The following is an 18,657-nucleotide window of genomic DNA, read 5'->3' as shown; positions in this document are numbered from 1 at the left end:
TCAGGTATTATCAGTGCCAGTCAGGCTGCAAATTCAGTGCCATCATCGTTATTGAAGCTAATGGCTAAGAGAATATGAATCAAATTGCTGTTTTTGTCATAATTGGATTGAATAGCGGGGCACACATCCATTCTGCGCGAGGGCAGCTTCCTTCCCGGCTGCCAGCGTCCATCTCTCAGAAAGGTGTGCTCTTCCTGGTTCTGGACACACCTGGGAATGCTGTTGTCCGGGAGATTCGTGACAGAGCATCGCGTGCCCTGGGGAACGAGGAATGTCGTCACCCTCCTGAGGAGAAGTTCAAATGCAACTGGCTGCAGAGCTTTTAAAAGGCAGCACGCACATTTCCACTTGCATTACATGTGATCTCATTGCACACGTTTGCACAAATCTCATATATAGGCAAAAGGTGAAGCTACAAAGAATTAAAAAAAAGATCGCATGGCCCACTGAGCTATGATCCTCACTGGTCACTGAGTTGACTCTGGCTCATAGCCCCGCTCTGGGACTAGGGAGAATTGGCCCTGTGGATTTCAGAGAAAAACCTCATATTTCTCCAACAGAGAAGCATGGTTTCCAAAGGTTAACCTGGATGTGAGTAACCTAAGGCAGAATCCATCACACTACCTACAGCGAAGATTACTCTGGATCTTTGGTGGTGCCAAGCAGGTAACCTCTAACTGCAAAACCGTTACTTCAACCCACCAGCCACCCAGGAAGAATAATGAGGTTAACTACTCCCATAAAGATTATAAGTTCCATAAAGTTTCCAATATCCTATATAGTGACTGTAAGGTTCACGCACCACGAATGAGTTGGGGCTTATGAAGTCACTTTACCGTCATGGAAATAGCTCTTGCAAGAACTATGGTCAGATTCTAAACTCTTGGAAGTTGGTTCTATGTTAGACTGTCTCAGGGATTTTTCAGAGGTCTTCCTCTCAGCCCTTCGATGGCTACAGTGCTTTCTCTCAATGTGCACCTTTAAAACCACGATTCAGATGATTGGATGACAGAAGTACACCAGGAAGCAAGGGTGAAGAGAAGCCACGGCACTTATTGAAGAAGCACAGGTGGTGGTTTGTGTCTTTGAAGCGACCATGGGTCCCACACTCACCCTTCTCTCTTCTCTGTGGGCACATTCTGCCCTGCTGCCATCATTTCTTTCTCGTCCTCCAGGAGATATGTTGCCCATTTAACTTCTCTTTATACATCTTAAAATCACTGGCAGCGTGGATCAGAATCCAAACCTCACACATATTGGTAGAACCCACAAGAAAACAACAGTTTGTTTTCCATTCAAAATTCTAAAAGCCACTTTCATAGCCTGCTCTCCAACTGGTCACGTCCATTACTCGTCGGGGAACCATGGCTTTGTCTCAAGCATCGTCTCAATGAACAAGTTAGAATAAGAGCTACCAGGAGAAAGAGAACTGAAACTGTGCCTTTCTTTGAGTAGAAAGACAGACAGACAGACAGACAGACAGAACCATAGGCACTGGTATAGGTTAACAGAGTTGATAATTCAAACACAGAACGAAACCCAAAGCATTGTCATTGAGTCGATTCTGATGTACAGTGGTTCTATAAGACAGAGTAAGAATGCTCCAGTGGGTTTCTGGGGCTGTCCAGACATCCACATGTTTCCAGCAGCCCGCAGCCACACTTTTCTTCCTCGAAGTAGCTGAAGGGTCCAAGCTGCTGACCATTCAGTTTGCAGCCAATTCTTTGAACTACTGCCCTGCTAAAGTTCCTTCTTAGTGGATCACAAATGAGAATTAAAACAAAACAAAACCTACTATCTATAATTCATTTTGTTTTCCTAAAACAAGACAATTTTTATTTTTACAAAACCATGAAAATATATGACCTTAGGTAAAGTGATGACCTTTAAAAAATCACAATTTACTCCTACTATTTCCCTTTGAAAAATTTAATGACTGCTCAGGCGATAGCCTACAGCCATTTCTTCTGGGTCTCTGAAGCTTAGTCTAAGCCTCTCCAGTCAGAATAAATGTAGAAGGGATGGGACGTCGGAAAAGCATGGACTCTTTTTGTTAAACTAGTTTGTTTGAATCTCAGCTGTGTGACCTCAGGAGAGTTGCTTTGATGTGTTACAGCTTCAATGTACTCACCTCCACAATGCAGAGTACAGTATCAACTTCGGAAGGAACAGCATGTATAGAACAAGGGAATGATGAAGGATGGCATCCAGCCCGTGTGGGTGGCTCTGTAAATGTTTGTTCTCTCTCTTTGGCTTAACCTGTACTCAATAAAGTGTATGTAATTGGTCCATCATTCATGCTATTGTGATTAGTTCCTGATCTCTGTGTACTTACGGAGTCCAAGTTCACTGCACCCCTTCACAGTACTGAGAATGTCGCCTTAATAATAATAACAATAACTAACATTTATTCAAGGGATTGCTTGTGTGTGTGTCCATGTATGCACACCATCCATGCAGCTAAAAGCTTTCTTTGCTTGATCTAAGTCAATATTTTCAACATACCTCAAGATAAACACAATTCAGTTCCAAGAAGTAATCCTCAGCCCTGGGATTCCAGAACATTTCCAACACCACCCAATTAGTAAGAGGAGAAGCAACATGAAACTTTGTAGTACAAACTCTGTAAAGTCTCTGCTGCCACCTGCATGGGGAGCGTACAGTTCATCTTTGCCAGTCACACCACACAGGGCACTTTAGACCCAGTGACAATGCTAATGCTGGAACCCAGGAAGCAGCTGTAAAGCAATGAGTTTCTATTAACTTTCTTGCAGAGGTATTCTGCTATATAAGTGGCATACACAGAGTAATTTTTTTCTTTCTTTTTTACTATTTTCCTGAAATCTTTGGATTTTCTGACTCCTAGTAGAAACTCACAGCTTTCTCTGCAGTGGGAGAGAGCATGGGACCTTGTGGCACATCTTCAACCCTCTAATTTCCTGCATTAAGCAGCACAAAGTGATTAGATCAAAAAGACATTACTCCCTTCAGTGCAGGGAAAGCTATGTGATTTTTGTTGCTGGAAAAATAAGCTCCTTCTTACTCTCTTTTGAAAATGGAGTGCTGGCGGACACCAGAAAGCACGTCCCTGATCGTCTTTGTAAGAAGTCTGTGGCATAAGATGAACCAAGAACTGTGTGTTCTATATTATGTGACAGTGCTGTGCATCAGTTTTAACATAGAATGAAAACTAGTGTCAAACGTGTGTTTGTGCAGAGACAAACTTGGGATAAAAACTTCCCTGAACCTTCTTGTTGGGTCCTCGCCATATCCCTGTGAGAATACCCATGGTTACTTTACAGGTGAGGAACTGGAGGCGCACAGGATAAAGCACATGACTAAAGTGGCCCCATCAGGGGTGAAGCGGAGACTTTCAGGCCCCAGTCCAGGCTAACAACCTCTATACTTCACCAACAGAGATGTGTCACGGGAAAAGCACAATCTGAAAAAGAGACTAAGAGAAGGCCCCCCAATGGTTTAAAGACCTCCAGTACATGAGGGGGTTATTGCATATTAGTTCATATATTGCTGTTGTTGTTGTTGTTGTTGTAGTCAGGTGCCATTGAGTTGGTTCTCACTCATCGTGGTCCTCTGTACAACAGAACGAAACTCTGCATGGGCCTGAGCCACCCTCAGCACTATTCCTGTTCTTGAGCCCATTGTTGCAGACACAGGGCAGATCCATGTCCTTGAGGGCCTTCCCTTCCTTTGATGTCCCTCTACTTTACCAAGCATGATGTCCCTCTCCAGGGATTGGGCTCTGCAGACAGCATATCCCAAGGATGTAAGATGGAGTCCTACCATTCTTGTCTCCAAGGGTCACTGCGGCCATACTTCATCCGTGACAGATTTGTCTCTCCCTGTAGCTGTCCTTGGCGCTTCCAATATTTCCCCTAACACCACAATTTAAATGCATTTTGAAGAATGTATCTATTCACCGTCAGTCTTCTTTATTCAATGTACAATTTTCACATGTGTATGAGACGACTGAGAAACCATGGCGTGGGTCAGTTGCACTTGTGTCCACAAAGCAGGATCCTTGTTTTCAACACCCTAAAGAGGTCTGATAGGAATTGTTTTATAACCTACAGTGCTTATTAGATTTTCCTTAATGTAATTAACATGGAGCCACTTGATTTAGCTTCCTTAATAGGTAGAAAAGCCCCTCAACCCAAGATATGCTCTCAGGTGATGGATCACTCTGAATTTTCTGTTCACAAAAGGGTTCAATAAAGAGGCAATGTTGTTCATTACTACTTAGCACACTGTCTCTTATCAAGGATCTGTCGATCTAGCTTCCCTGAACTCCTTTATACATTCTCTCAGAATCTCCAGTGTCGGAAATGTTCCAGGGTCCAAGACTCAGCTACCGAGTGACCACAGGTGAACACCTACTTATCTAGGTCACTATTCCTCCTCTCTTGGAGAGGGCTAAGATACCAACCTTAATATGTGTGTTAAGGAGCCACAATTGATAGATCCTGATCCAAAGGAATACAAATGTGGGATGGAATTTCAAATGCTTAAAGCTGCCAACCTTGCTGAACTCACTGACTTTGGAAGAACATATCAAAGGTTGCCCTAAGATAGTCTTTCAACCTTTAACTGAAGCAGTCAAACCAATATGGTTTAGAATAAGTACAGCCAAAATGCTCCTTAGGGACAAGGATAGCAAGACTTCATTGGACATACTTTGGATAAGATACCAGGAGAGAGCAGACACTGGAGACAGACATCATGCCGGGTAAAGTGAAGGAGCCGCAGGGAAAAAAAAGAAGGTTTTCAGGGAGATGGATTGGCACCATGGCTGCAATACTGGTCTCAGACATGCAAACGATTGTAAAGATGGTAGAGGGTGGTGCAGTGTTTCATTCTGCTGTGTACAGGGTTGCTATGGGTCAGAATGGACTCGATGGCACCTAACAACAACAATATCCTGTAAAAGCACTTTTATCTAAACCATAGTTATATCTACATGAGGGTAAGTCCAAATGTAATATTGCCAAAGTGTCAGTTCACACATTCACGGGTTTACTCTAAACAAAACATGTTTACCCGTGTCTCCATGGCCACTGGATGGAAACAATCTCTCAGTAACACACTTTTAAATAGCATTAGGTTGTCTTCTAACATTGTCCCGTCCCACAGGGACCAGCGGTGAGGTTAGCTCTGAAGGTTGTAGCAGCTGTTTTTGTTTTTCATTCCAAAGGAGTAATCTTAATAGATTTCTGTAGGACATAGGACAACCTTAGGGGCTTATTAGAAGGAAGTTTAAAACAAATTAAAAGCTGTGCTGTTGAGAAAACGCTGGAAAGTTTAGCCAAGGAATAAGTCCACTGGGAAAACTCACCCCAGCCTACAGCCTTCATCTTCCCTCTTCGGACTTCTTTTTGTTCCCAAACTGGAAAACAACAAGAAAACATTTAAAAGGAATGCAATTTGAGTCATCCAGGGATATGTAAACTGCCATTTGGGCATGCCAAGAATCAAAGGGTTAGAAAGATGGACACACCATTTTCAGAGTAGTATAAATCTAGATAGAAGTTATGTTAAGAAACAACAGCATCACATTTTGATATTTTAATAAGGTTCTAATGGTCTTTATGATTTAATAGAAATACTTCTTTGATTTTCCTTGTAGGAAAACAAGTTGCCAATAGTTAATCTACCATATCAATAAGAAGACTAGAACAAAGTTAATCTAAGTTCAAGGTGATGAATCCAAGTTAAAGGTAGAAATTGGTTGTTGGTACAAAGAGTAAAAGATAACCAGTGTTACTGAATTGTATGAATAAGGGTTATTTAATGGATATTTGTTTTGCTGTGTGCATTTACAGCAAAAACTCATGTATGAATAACCATAGATAAGTATAATTTTGTTGAGGATTTGAGACTTCAGCCACCTATCATGTTTTACATGTGCTATTAGTAAATTACTATTGGCAAACCTCTTTAATGTGTTGACAAGTGAAGGTGTTACTTTGAGGAGTAGGATAAATCTGTGCCATTCCGCGGTGTTTTCAATGGCCTCATATGCATGCGAAAGTTGGACACTGAATAAGGAAGACATGATAAAAAGATGCATTGGAGCCGTGATCTTGGAGAAGAATGTTCAAAGTACCATGGACTGCCAAAAGAGCAAGCAAATCTGTCTTGGAAGATGTACAACCAGAATGCTCCTTGGGGGCAAAGATGGCGAGACTTCATCTCACAAGATGTTGGACAGTTAGTAGGAGAAACTGGTCCCTAGAGAAGGGCATCATGTACTTGGTAAAACACAGGGGTGGTGAAATAGAAGGTGGTCTTGGACAAGATGGGTTATTAATCATAACTGATTGGACTTCACCTAAAACAATCAGAGCCTTGGTCTTTTCTTTTTGCCCCTCTTATTTTTTCCAGTCAACCCTCTCCATAAGACCTTTCATAATGCCAAGCATAGGGAAGGTACTCAACCTGTATTCCTCTCTTAATTTCTTGTTCAATTTTGGGGGAACAAAGAAAGATGCATCTTGAATATATTATAATTACAGACACGTACAGTTTGATGAATGCTGAGAAAAATAATAAAACAGTCACCATGTTGGTGTTGCTGGACATATATTTATGAAACCATGACTCCTGTGTGAAAATAGATTTTGCATATTCATGGAGTATGTTTTCCATTCCACAATACTACGTTAGCCAATATATTACATTCTAGCCTGCTTGATATTCATTGCTAATAAAGTTTCAGAAATAAAGCTTTGTGGTAATAGAATGGCAGCTTTTTATTACAGAGATGTTTCTATTATGCTAATTTATGATTTAGATGATTTACGCTAATAAGCGTAATTTCTTAATATAAACAAAACTATAGTCAAATTTCAAAACGCCTCTACCTCTGGTCGTAAAATTTACATACCTCACAGTTTTATTAAATATATTCTGTGGAGATAGAACACATTTTTTTTACATAAAAATCACCTCCGGCTTTTCCACCGGGAATTTGATGGCATAAAGGAAGTGCATATCTGCAATTGTTTCACCACCTGCTCTGCAGAAGTAGGTAAAGGACCAGTCCCCTGCTTTTGGTGATTGGATGATATTTTGCGCACATTTCAAGGTCATGAATTTCTCCATCTTCATTTTTTGATTACGTTTGAGGAGAGGGAGCTTGAGTGAGCTGATTTTCCAAGGTTTGATTCGAAATTTTCCAGAAGATAGGAATTAAACGGAGATTTGTTTAAAATCATCCAGAAGACTGGATAAGAGGAGACAGCCACCATCTGTGCTGAGCTTTAGTTTCTAATTTCTAACAGGCAGTAATTTTTGTTTTAGTGCAACTAAGAAAAATAAACAGAATGGTTGGGTTCAAATGGAGCAAATGCCTGTCTTTAATTTAGAAAATACAAACAAGGATATGAAAGTGTGGTATAAATTATATTTGATCTAACCCTTTCTCTTTCTCCATTTCTCTTGCACATACACATGTAGAAGTATTTATGCACTCACTTCTATGGATCCATTAATTTTACTGATAGCATATGAAAGTACATTGAGAGTGTAAGGTTCAAAGTTTCTTATTTGAAAAGATTATTGAGATGATAACTTTTGAACACATACTGAGCAAAATCCCTCCACTTTGTCAAATAACCAAAGTACCTAAATCTACATTTCATAATATTACTGGGGCTGACAGTGTTTAGCTTTGTTTTACCAACAACACTATTATTAGATGTTCTAAAGTGATATTAGTCAAACTCACTAACTAAAAAGAGGTCTGGTACTAAATTCTCATGGCAGAGAAATGAAAGCTGAGCCAAGACGGGGAAATCATGAAGTCTTACAAAATGTTTATTCATAAATTTTTACCTAGTTAAATTTTGTACAATTCCATTTTCAGGTCCTGAGGTTTTCTTTTCTCATGACTCAAGCTATGAATGTTTCTTCAACATATAGTTACAGATCAGAAAAAGAGAGTGGAAGTGGACACTCTCTTCAACAAGAGGTGCTGGGAAAAAATGGATATCTACCTGCAGAAAAAGGAAGCAAGACCTTTCCCTCACTCCATGCACAAGAATAAACTCAAAGTGGGTCACAGACCTTGCAGTAAAACCCTGAACTCTAGGGCCATCAGTGAGGGAATTGGGAAAATCTGATAACTTTGATTCAAGGAATGCATAGGCTATCAGAAATAGGGAAGGACATAAACACAGAGGAGACAAAAATCGACAAGTGGGAAATACTGAAGGTAAAACACCAGTGTACATCAAAAGAATTCAACCAAGAGAGTAATAAGAGAGTCTGCAGTCTGGCTAAACACTTTTAGCAATGTCACAACAGATAGAGGCCTTATTACTACAATACTTATTACTACAATACTTTGCAACCTTACAATAAAAAAAATAACAATTGCCCACTGAGGAGGTGGGTGAAGGACCTGAACAGAAGTGTCACAAGGGCAGGAATCTGAACGGCTGATAAACATATAAGAAAATGTTCCTGATCATTAGCCATAAGAGAAATGCAAATTAAAACAACCATGAGATACCATCTAACACCCTCAGAGACAGCCCAATTCAAAAAATCAGAAAGTTACAAGTGTCGGAGGGACTGTGGGGAGACAGGAACTCTCAGCCACTGCTGGGAGACCTGTAGGTATGTACAGTCATCATGGAAATCTATTTGGTGATATCTAAAATAGATGGAAATAATCTACCATATAACCCAGCAATCCCCCTATTGGGCATATAACCAGAAGAGGCAAAAACAAACCACGGTCAGCCATCTGGGCTCCAATGTTAACTGTGGTGCGGTACACACTTGCAAGGAGTTGGAAACAACTCAAATGTCCATCAATGGACGAATGGATAAAACAAGCTATGGTACATACATACAATGGAGTCCTATGCATCCCTAAAAAGCAGTGATGGATGCATGAAGCACATTGCCGCATGAGAAGAATTGGACAAAATTATTCTAAGTGGAGTAAGCCAAGCACAAAAGGACAAGTACAACATGGGTCCACTGAGGTAGGCTTAAAAATGCAAAAGGTCATGAGGAGAAGCTACTATAGACATACCTGCCTGCGGTGAGGTTCAAGTGCTATGGCAGGGGCCAGCCCCAATCCAGGGATACAGATGACAAGCAAATAAAAAAGAGGGGAAGAGAAAGCAAGCAAGACAGAGAAATATGGATAGCAGGGGAACAAGCTACTAACCCACCCAAAGAGAGGGGGGGGGGGTGAACAAGACTTCAATCTCGTGTGCTAAGATGTCGATGCAACATACCTGCATGAAGCAGGAAGCCAATTGAGAGGTCTGTGGAGCTGGTCCCACTCCCAACTACTGCACACCCCCCACTCGCCACCCCAGAAGAATGCACTTCAGAGGACAGCACTAAAGCAGTATCTCGGGGAGAGGGGCACGTCTGATCAGAGCACACAGGAGCAAACAAAGAGGGAATGAGAGAGAGTGGAACACATCCTGGCCCACTAAAACTTGAGGACAATATTTAGGCTTGGAGCAGCCAATGCACAGAGAGGATCATAGGAGCAGCCCCATCATGATACATGACTTCCCTCACTGACCCATGGCACTACTGGGGACAACACTGGAGACACAATGTGGAAATTGTCCCCAATCTGACCACACCACACCAGGACAAAACACTAAGAGCATACAACAAAGAAGCAAGGGGACCAAAGCATGAAGTCCCTGGAAATACCAAGAATAGACTTTGGGGCCAGGACACTGCACCCCATCAGACTAGACCTGGAAACACTCCTAAAGGTCAACAAACAGACCAGAAACTACACTGTTTCCCCAAAAATAAGACAGTGTCTTATATTAATTTTTGCTCCAAAAGATGCGCTAGGTCTTGTTTTCAGGGGATATCTTATTTTTCCACGAAGAAGAATATGGTGCAAATGTATTGTTTATTGTTTTATTAAAAGAGACTTTGCATTTCCTGTCTGCTCTGGCTGTGCTGCGGCCAACAGTGAGCAGTGCGGTGGGTGCCACTGTGGTCCAGAGTCCAGAGTTATGGTAACTTCAGGGGGGCCTTATTTTTGGAGAGGTCTTATTTTCTGGAGGGGTGCCTTATATTTCAGCAAGAGGCAAAACTGTAAGTAGGTCTTATTTTCAGGGGATGTATTACTTTTGGGGAAACACAGTATTTATAGGCTTTTCTTTTGTAGTTGTTGGGTTTTTTTGCTGTTTTTGTTTTGTTCTGTTTTCTTTTCTTTTGCTGTTTTGTTTTGCTCTGTCTTGTGTTTGTGCTTATTATTGTCACGGAATGTCTATCTAGATAAGATAGGCAGGATAAATAATCCAGAGAAGAGATGGGGAAAGGAAAGGTGGAGGGTCAACAAACCCAGGGAAAAAGGAACAAGTGATCTGAAATCAATGGTGAGGAGGGCATAGAATGCCTGCTAGGACTTGATCAAAGGCAATGCATCCCAGAGGAATTAATTTTTTAAAAAATGAAGACTGAACATAATAATGGGACAAGAGGAAAGTAAAAGGAACTAGAAGAAAGAACTCAGAGGCAAAGGGCATATATAGAGGTCTAAATACAGGCATGCACGTAAGTAAATATATTTATACATAACAGTAAAAAATAGATCTATGTATATATATTTCTATGTGAAGTATTAAGGTAGCAGATGGACAATAAGCCTCTACTCAAGTACTCCCTCAGTGCAAGAACACTGTTCTAATAACACTGCACACAGTGATGCTCACCATCCCGACATGATCACTGAAGACAAAATAAGTGCATAAGCAAATGTGGTAAAGAAAGCTCATGGTGACCACCTGTCAAAAGATATAACATCTGAGGTCTTAAAGGCTTGAAGATAAAAAAAGCAAACATCTAACTGAGAAGCGATAAGCCCACATGGAAAAAGTACATCAGCCTGCATGATCATGAGATGTCAGTGGGATCAGGTATCAGGCATCAAAGATCCAGAATGAAAAATCATATCAATGTGAATGAGGGGAAGCACAGAGTAGAGACCCATTGTTGAAAAGTGGACAACCCCTTACAGAAAAGTCACAAGAAAGTGATTAGCCAGTCAGGGTGCAGTATAGCACCAATGAAACATGCAACTTTCCTCTAGTTCTTTATTGCTGCCTCCCCCCTGCACTATCAAGAACCCAACTGGCTAGACAAGACATGTACTATGGTACAGATAAAAGCTGGTAACACAAAGAATGCAGGACAGATAATCCCCTCAGGACAATAATAAGAATAGAGATACCAGGAGGTTAAGCAAAGGGTGGCGGGTAGATCACAATGATCTACATATAACCCCCTCTCAGGTGGACAGACAATAGAAAAGTGGGTAAAGGAAGACAGCCATAGGTGTAAGACATGGGAAAAAATTATAAATTGTCAAGGATTCTTGAAGGAGGGATGGTGGGAAATGAGCTGATATCAAGGGTTCACATAGAATGAAAATGTTTTAAAAATGATAATGGCAACGTATGTACAACGTAGTTGACACAATGGATGTATGTATGTGTGTTATTCTGGGTACATTACAGCAAATCCACAGAAACTCATATGGGTAAGAGAGAGTTTTATATAAAGGGTAAGTGCACATCAAGACAATATCCCAACCCAGTGCTGGCCAAACCCACAAATCCAACATTAGCCCATATATCTGACAACAATCCACAAAGTCCTCCTTCCTCTCACAAAACACATGCAATTATGTCAACTGCAGGTGGAAAGCCGAGTCAGTGAACATGTAAGCATCTCAGCATTGGCAGGGGCCTCCAAAGGCTGCTCCAGCACCCAGGGCTGCATCAGGGTAGGTCCATGGGGCTTCTCTTTAGGGGTGTCTTGCAGGAAGTGAGCCTTGCCAGCTGAAGCAGACTCACTAAGGCAGCTAGATGCACTCTGGTCCGACCATCACAAAGCAAGAGCTCTGAGAGGCTCATTGAGCTATGTATCCCTCTGCCCTTCAATTAATCCCACATGTGTTTATCGGCCAGGTTGGCACAATAAACTAACTACCTCAGTATGTATTGTCATAAGAGCTGTAAAAATCCCCAATAAAATGAGTAAAAAACTAAACTAAAGGCAGAAATTTATTACAAATACTATTTCTACTGAAAATACTTCTTGAACCAAGAAAAGGGGGTAGGAAAAAAAGGGAGGGACTTAAGCTATCCTTTTCCAGTATCTGCATAGCTCAAAATGGCAAAGATGAAGTCTTCAGTTTTTCTCTGGAGTGATGGATGGATAATAATGCTGCTGGTATACGGCAGATATGACGGGCTGGGATCAATCTTAGGGAAGGGGAAAGAAGAGGAATCAAAGTTGAGCTGCAGTAATTTAAGATTCGTCTGTAAGGCATCCGCATGGACTAAGTAGCCCAACATGGATGGTTGGGGCCCTGAGATCCTGCTACATACCCTTCAATGTGCAGGATAGCTTTCATCATCCAACAAGATGTTTTGTTGTTTTTGTGGTTGTTGATGTTGTATGCTGTTGTGTTTGTTCCCATCACCATCATCTTGTAACAGAGCACCACTCCCCATAGAGCTTCCTTGGGTGTAATCCATATGAAAGCAGTTCTCTGTCTTTTCTCCCACAGAGTGGCCTTGAACAGCTGAGTTTGAACAGCTGACCTTGTTCAATCCTTTGCACCTCATGTTATGTTGTTGTTAGGGACCGTGGAGTCAGTTACACCTCATAGTGACCCTAGGTACAACAAAATTAAACACTGCCCAGTCCTGTAGCAGCCTCGCCATTGCCCTTACGATGGAGTCCACTCATGCATCCATGGTGTGAGTCCATCTTGTTGAGGTCTTCCTGTGTTTTACGGCTCTAGTTCTTTCCAAGCACGATGCCCTCTCTAAGGACTGGTCTTTCCTGGCAACATGGCCAAAGTCCATGAGAAGAAGTTTCACTGTCCTTATATCTAAGGAGCACTCTGGTTGTCAGGCCCAAATGTTAAGATTGGGACCTTCTGAATTGGATGATAGAGGAGGATTGAATAAACTGATGAGCTTACATAAATAGATATACTCCAACAGAAGGATGCAAGAGTGCATATAATAAGGAGCTGATGCCAAGGGCTCAAGTAGAAAGCAGATGTTTTGAGAATGATGAGGGCAACAAATGTACACATGTGCTTGACACAATGGATGGACGGATGGACTGTGATAAGAGTTGTACTAGCACCCAATAAAATGATTAAAACACAATAATAATAAAGAAACATGTGGAAAATAAGGCATTATTACCGATGTTCAAGGATATTCAGAGACACCATATTACTGGTAGAACAATATGTAGCAATACAGCTGCAGAAATTTAGTGGTTTAGAACTATTGTTCATCCTTACTTCACACATAAAACAGCAAAGGCTTAAGAGTAACTTTTCCAAGTTTACATAACCAGTTAGTAAATGGCAAAGGAAAATTTCCAACTTAGTTCTCTTTGATTCCGCAGCCAATTCACTGTCCTGTCTACCATAAGAAGAAGTAAAAGCTATTATAATGGAGTGATAAATGATCCTTTCAACAATGATTGAGGGCTTCCTGCATTCTTGAATGTTTAATGTTGAAAATTGTACTATGCTGATCGGCAGCCCGTATTTAGGGAATCAGCAGAGAACTGCTGTAAATATCATAATTGTGACAACGCTTCTGGGCCCCCACATACTTGCCACTTAACACCACGAGCAGCCTCAGAAAAGGGTGAGATCATAGACATTCAACAGCATAGCATGCTGTGTCTCCAAAAGAAAAGAAGAAGGAGAAGAAAAAGGGGGTCTAATTTCTTTCACAAACATCAATATGGGAGTGCACACTTTTACTATTTCCTTGAGTACATTGTATAAACCCTTGAAACGGATTTTGAGAATGACTTTTCTTAGGCTGACACTGAAAATAATATTGGGTCCAAAAAATATATACCTATTTTGCAGTATGGCTAAGTGTTCAACTGTTAACCCAATAGTTTCTTGGTTGGTTGGTGACAGCAGAATCGACTCTATGATTGCGAATGTATTTGTTTGTTTTAGTTTAGTTTTTGTTTCATGGTTATTCAGTCTTAAAAAGGACAAAGAGGAAACAAAGTCAAATGGGGGAGGGGTGATCTCTACATACATAAAGGCACAAATCATTATGGATGGAGACCATAAGCATGAGGCCATAATGGTACCCAAGGAATTTGTGGCCCTGCCGAATCCTCATTAAGTTACATGTTTTGTTGTTGTTGTGAGGTGCCATTGAGTCTGTTCAAACTCACAGAGACCCTTTATACAACAGAAAGACACACTGACTAGTCCTGTGACATCTCCACAACTCTTCTATTTGAGTCCATTGCTGTAGCCAGTGGGTTAATCCATCTTGCCAATGTCTTCTTCCTCCCACCCCCATCCTTCTAGCAGAAAAGAAATGACAACGTGCACCCATAGAGTTTTACTTAGGAAACCAAATGGGCCGTTTGCTGTGTATTCTGGTGTTCCAGAGAGTCGCAATTCACCTGCTGACAAAGAGACAACAGAGTACAATGGAGACGAGGTCTGGAGGGAGGAACCTGCCCCACAAATGCAGCTGCTCTTTGACCCTAGGAAAGCCCTATCTTGTTTTCAGGATTCACGGATAAGATGGAAATTACTTAAGTGGTTTTTGAAAATTTGTCATTGCTGCTGGACCTGACTGATTCTATGATCCTTAGAGCTTAAAACTTCGTGCCTACGTAAGTTCAACAAATATTTGTTAAAACCTACATTTAATGCACTATTCTAAATAAATTGAAGCAAATGCAAAGCATAGGGGCTTTATTCCTACATTGGGGTGGGGCGGAATCTCCACCTACATGGAGGCATAGAGTAATGTCATTCTCAATTGTAGAAGCTGGAAACAGGGTAGTGTGGGCTGATAAAAAACGAAATTCCTTTTATTTTCACATCAAGATCAATGTGCTTTTTGATCTTCCACTGTTAGCCATAACTTTTGCAAACAGGGGTTCAGAATTTAAGCTTTGATACCATTCTCTCCTCCAGATTTGGATTTCATTATTTATAATCTTGAATCATGCAAGCGGGTATGATACTTTGTGTGGGCTTAGTAGATGCCTCATTTAGAGGCCAGCTTTTAAGGCCCCTAGCACTGTTCTTTCTGATAGCCAGCCACTACCTGGTTTCTTCAGCCACATTCCTATAGCATCCATTGCCTTCAGTGATCTCTTCAGGAGGGTGACTATCGAGTAGGGTCATGTTATAATAAATAATTATTCCAGGGGAAGGAGGAAAAATGAGGGGCTGTGATAAGAGCTTAAACAGAAAGAAAATATTTTGCAAATGATGATGGCAACATATGTGACAAAGGTACTTGATACAATTGTTATAAGAGCTGTAAGAACCCCCAATAAGAAGATTTACTAAAAATACTAATAATCATTATTATTATTAGGTTGTTTCTCCCTGTGAGGATTCAGTCTCTGGCCATAGCCCAGAAGTATGAATATTCTTGCTGTCAGACACTCAGTACTGGCAAGTTGATTACAGCAGATGCAGTGAGGTTAAAATGTAACACTTCATCTGATCTTCCTTTGGACCCATTTTAAATTTCCTTTAGTTTTTAATATCATCAACTTTCTTGTTGAATTAGCTTCTTCTGTTTTGTCATCATGGTTGGTTTTTGTTGTAGTTGTTTATTTGTTTTGCTTGTCTTTTTCTTGAATTTGTTTTGTACTGTTTTGTTCCATAAATGAAATCCAAGAGAGGCAAAACTATAAAATCAATAACTAGATTAACATTTGCCTGAGCACATGAAAAGGGGAGGTTGGGAAGAAACAGGACCTGACAATAATAACTACTTGAAAGAAGAAAATGTTCTAAAGTTGATTATGGTGATGATTATGTAATTGTGTTTACTATGACTGAACTAATGAAGCATAGGATATCCATGCCAGTAAAAAACAAATTTAAAATCCATGACTATATGCCAGTGAAAAATAAATTTAAAATCCATGACTATATGCCAGTGAAAAATAAATTAGAAATCAATGTGCTTGGTTAATTATTTGTAATCTGAATGAGAAGCTCAAAAACTGCACGCCGCGCTCAAAGGTAAAAAGTCAGGGATCTTTTCAGGTCACCAGGAATACAGCTCCGCCTCCCAAAGGCTTGTTTTGTACTATTGCTAAAAAATAAACAAACAAAAGCATCACCTTGTTTTTGTTCTTTCTTTCTGAAGAACCACTCTCTAATTGAATTTTGGTACAGACGTGTCTTCCTTGATGACTGCACCAATAATCATAAAGTGTTCTATTCAGGCACTTCAAAGGGACTAGCCTGGATATTGTTGAATAGAAGATTACATTTTGATTCACCAGAATAATTTGACAATATCTGGACCTTCTTTCTTGTACTGGTTTTGATTCTAGGCAGGATCTTAGTTTGTGGCTTAAATAATGGGAACTCACTCTTCTAAACATAAAATGATTCCATTGCCATTTATCAGTTTTTAAAAAAATCATACATTCCTCGATGGAACTAAGAAAAATCTCAGTGAGGGCTCTGATAGTCCAATCTTAGCTATTTGCCAACTCCTGCCTCTATCATGGTGTCGAGCAATGAGCAAGGTGACTGGCTATGTATGTTTATCTATGAATATCCTAATTTTTGGATGAAAAATCCATATCTGGGTCTTGGCCAAGTAACCTCCAATAGATGTAAGAGTAGGTAATAGGAATAAGTGAGCAGAAATTCCCTTAAAAGAATCCACCAGAGCATATATGGGCCTAAGTAAGGAAATCGTTGTAAATTAGAGTAATAACTAGCAGAATGGACTGCACATTCAATAAATATCATGATATACTGTTAACAGATGTGCAAAAATGTATCAAACATTTATTTACCTTAAAGGAAAAAATAGATTCTGCCATATTCAAAAGTGCCAATCAAAATTTGAAACATCATCACTTTTAATAATCATCGTTCCAATGACATTGAGATGTGAATGCTGTTTGTATCCTAGATTTAACAGAGACTGTCTAAAGTGATGCATGACACCTTTCCACTACAAAGGACTATCCTCTATATTTCTTCCTTTATAATATTCATTTTTATTGTTAAATATCCACTTTTTTATGCCATCCAGGTTGTAAGATGTGTCAACCTCTTTCTGAGACTTACATTGAACCTAGAACCGCAAACTGTGGATCCTGCTGTGTTGTTGTTAGGTACCCATGAATTGCTTTCAACCCTTATCACCCCTGTGTACAACAGGACAAAGCACTTCCAGGTCCAACTCCATCCTCAGAACCTTTATATCTGAGCCAAGTGGTGCAGATGTTGTGTCAATTCTTCTGGTTAAGGGTCTGCCTGTTTTCTGCTGACCCTCCACATGGTGGACTTTTCCAGGAACTAGTTCTTCCCAATAATGTATGCAAAGTGCAGGGCACATGATCATAATTTCAACTATAGGAGAGGCATGAAGTCATGCTTTGAAGCCTTAAGTCTCCTGCTTCTAAGAAGCCCTCTGGTTGTACATCTTGCAAGATATACTAGTTTGTTCTTTTGGTAGGCCATGGTATAGTCAGTAGTCTTCACCAACCCTATAATTCAAATGCATCTCTTCTTCACATACATATGAATCAATTGGAAATATCCTAGCTTGGGTCACACTCACCTTCATCCTCAACAATGATATCTTTGCTCTTCAACATTTTAAAGTGGTCTTTTGCAGGAGATTTACCCCATGAAAAAAGTCATTTGATTTTTTCCCGAGTGTTTATTGTGAAGCCAAGTAAAATAAAATCCTTGACAGCTTCGATTTTTTTTCTCCATTTATCTCGATGTTGCTTGATGCTCCACTTGCCATAATTTTTGTTTTCTCTTTGCTGAGGCATAACCTATTCTCCAGGCTGTAATCCATTGATCCTCATCAGCAATTGCTTCCAGTCCTCTTGATTTCCAGCATGCGATGTTTTGTCTTCTGCACATCTCAGGTTGTTGATGAGCTTTCCTCCCATTGGGATGCCACATTCTTCTTCATGTTCTCAAGGCATTCGTTCAGAATACAGATGGAAGAAGCACGGTAGAGGCTCCGACTCTAAAGCACACACCTTTTCTGACTTGAATGCATTTGGTATCCCCTTGCTCTGTCTGAAAGGCTACCTTGGTTCATGTACAGATTCTGCTGGAGCACGGTGAATTACTCTGGAATTCACATTCATTCCAATTGTATCAACAGTTTGCTATGATCTGCACAGTCAAATGACTGCCTAGTCAACAAAGCACAAGGAAGCATCTTCAGACATTCTCTGCTTTCAGCCAAGTGTTATTGGATGTCAGCAAATATATAACTTGTTCCATATCCTCTTCTGAATCGGGTTTCCCCAAAATACCAAACGCACGGCCATGAAGTCCATTGTGACTCGGGCTCACTACTACTCACTGCCCATGAGTCAGTTCTGACTCACGGCTACCCTATAGCAGAGCAAAGGACTGCCCGTGCGGGTTTCTGAGGCTATAACTTTTACGGGAGTAGAACGTTTCATCCCACTCCAGAAGATCTTCCAGTGGTTTCGAATTGCTGCCCTTCTGGTTAGCAGCCCAATTCATAACCGCTCCACCATAAGGGCTCCTCTTTTGACTCATATCGACCCTATAGTACAGAGTAGAATTGACTCATATTTTTGACACAT

Source organism: Tenrec ecaudatus, chromosome 18 (assembly GCF_050624435.1).
Source record: "Tenrec ecaudatus isolate mTenEca1 chromosome 18, mTenEca1.hap1, whole genome shotgun sequence".
NCBI lineage: Eukaryota > Metazoa > Chordata > Mammalia > Afrosoricida > Tenrecidae > Tenrec > Tenrec ecaudatus.
This window is presented reverse-complemented; position numbering follows the sequence as displayed.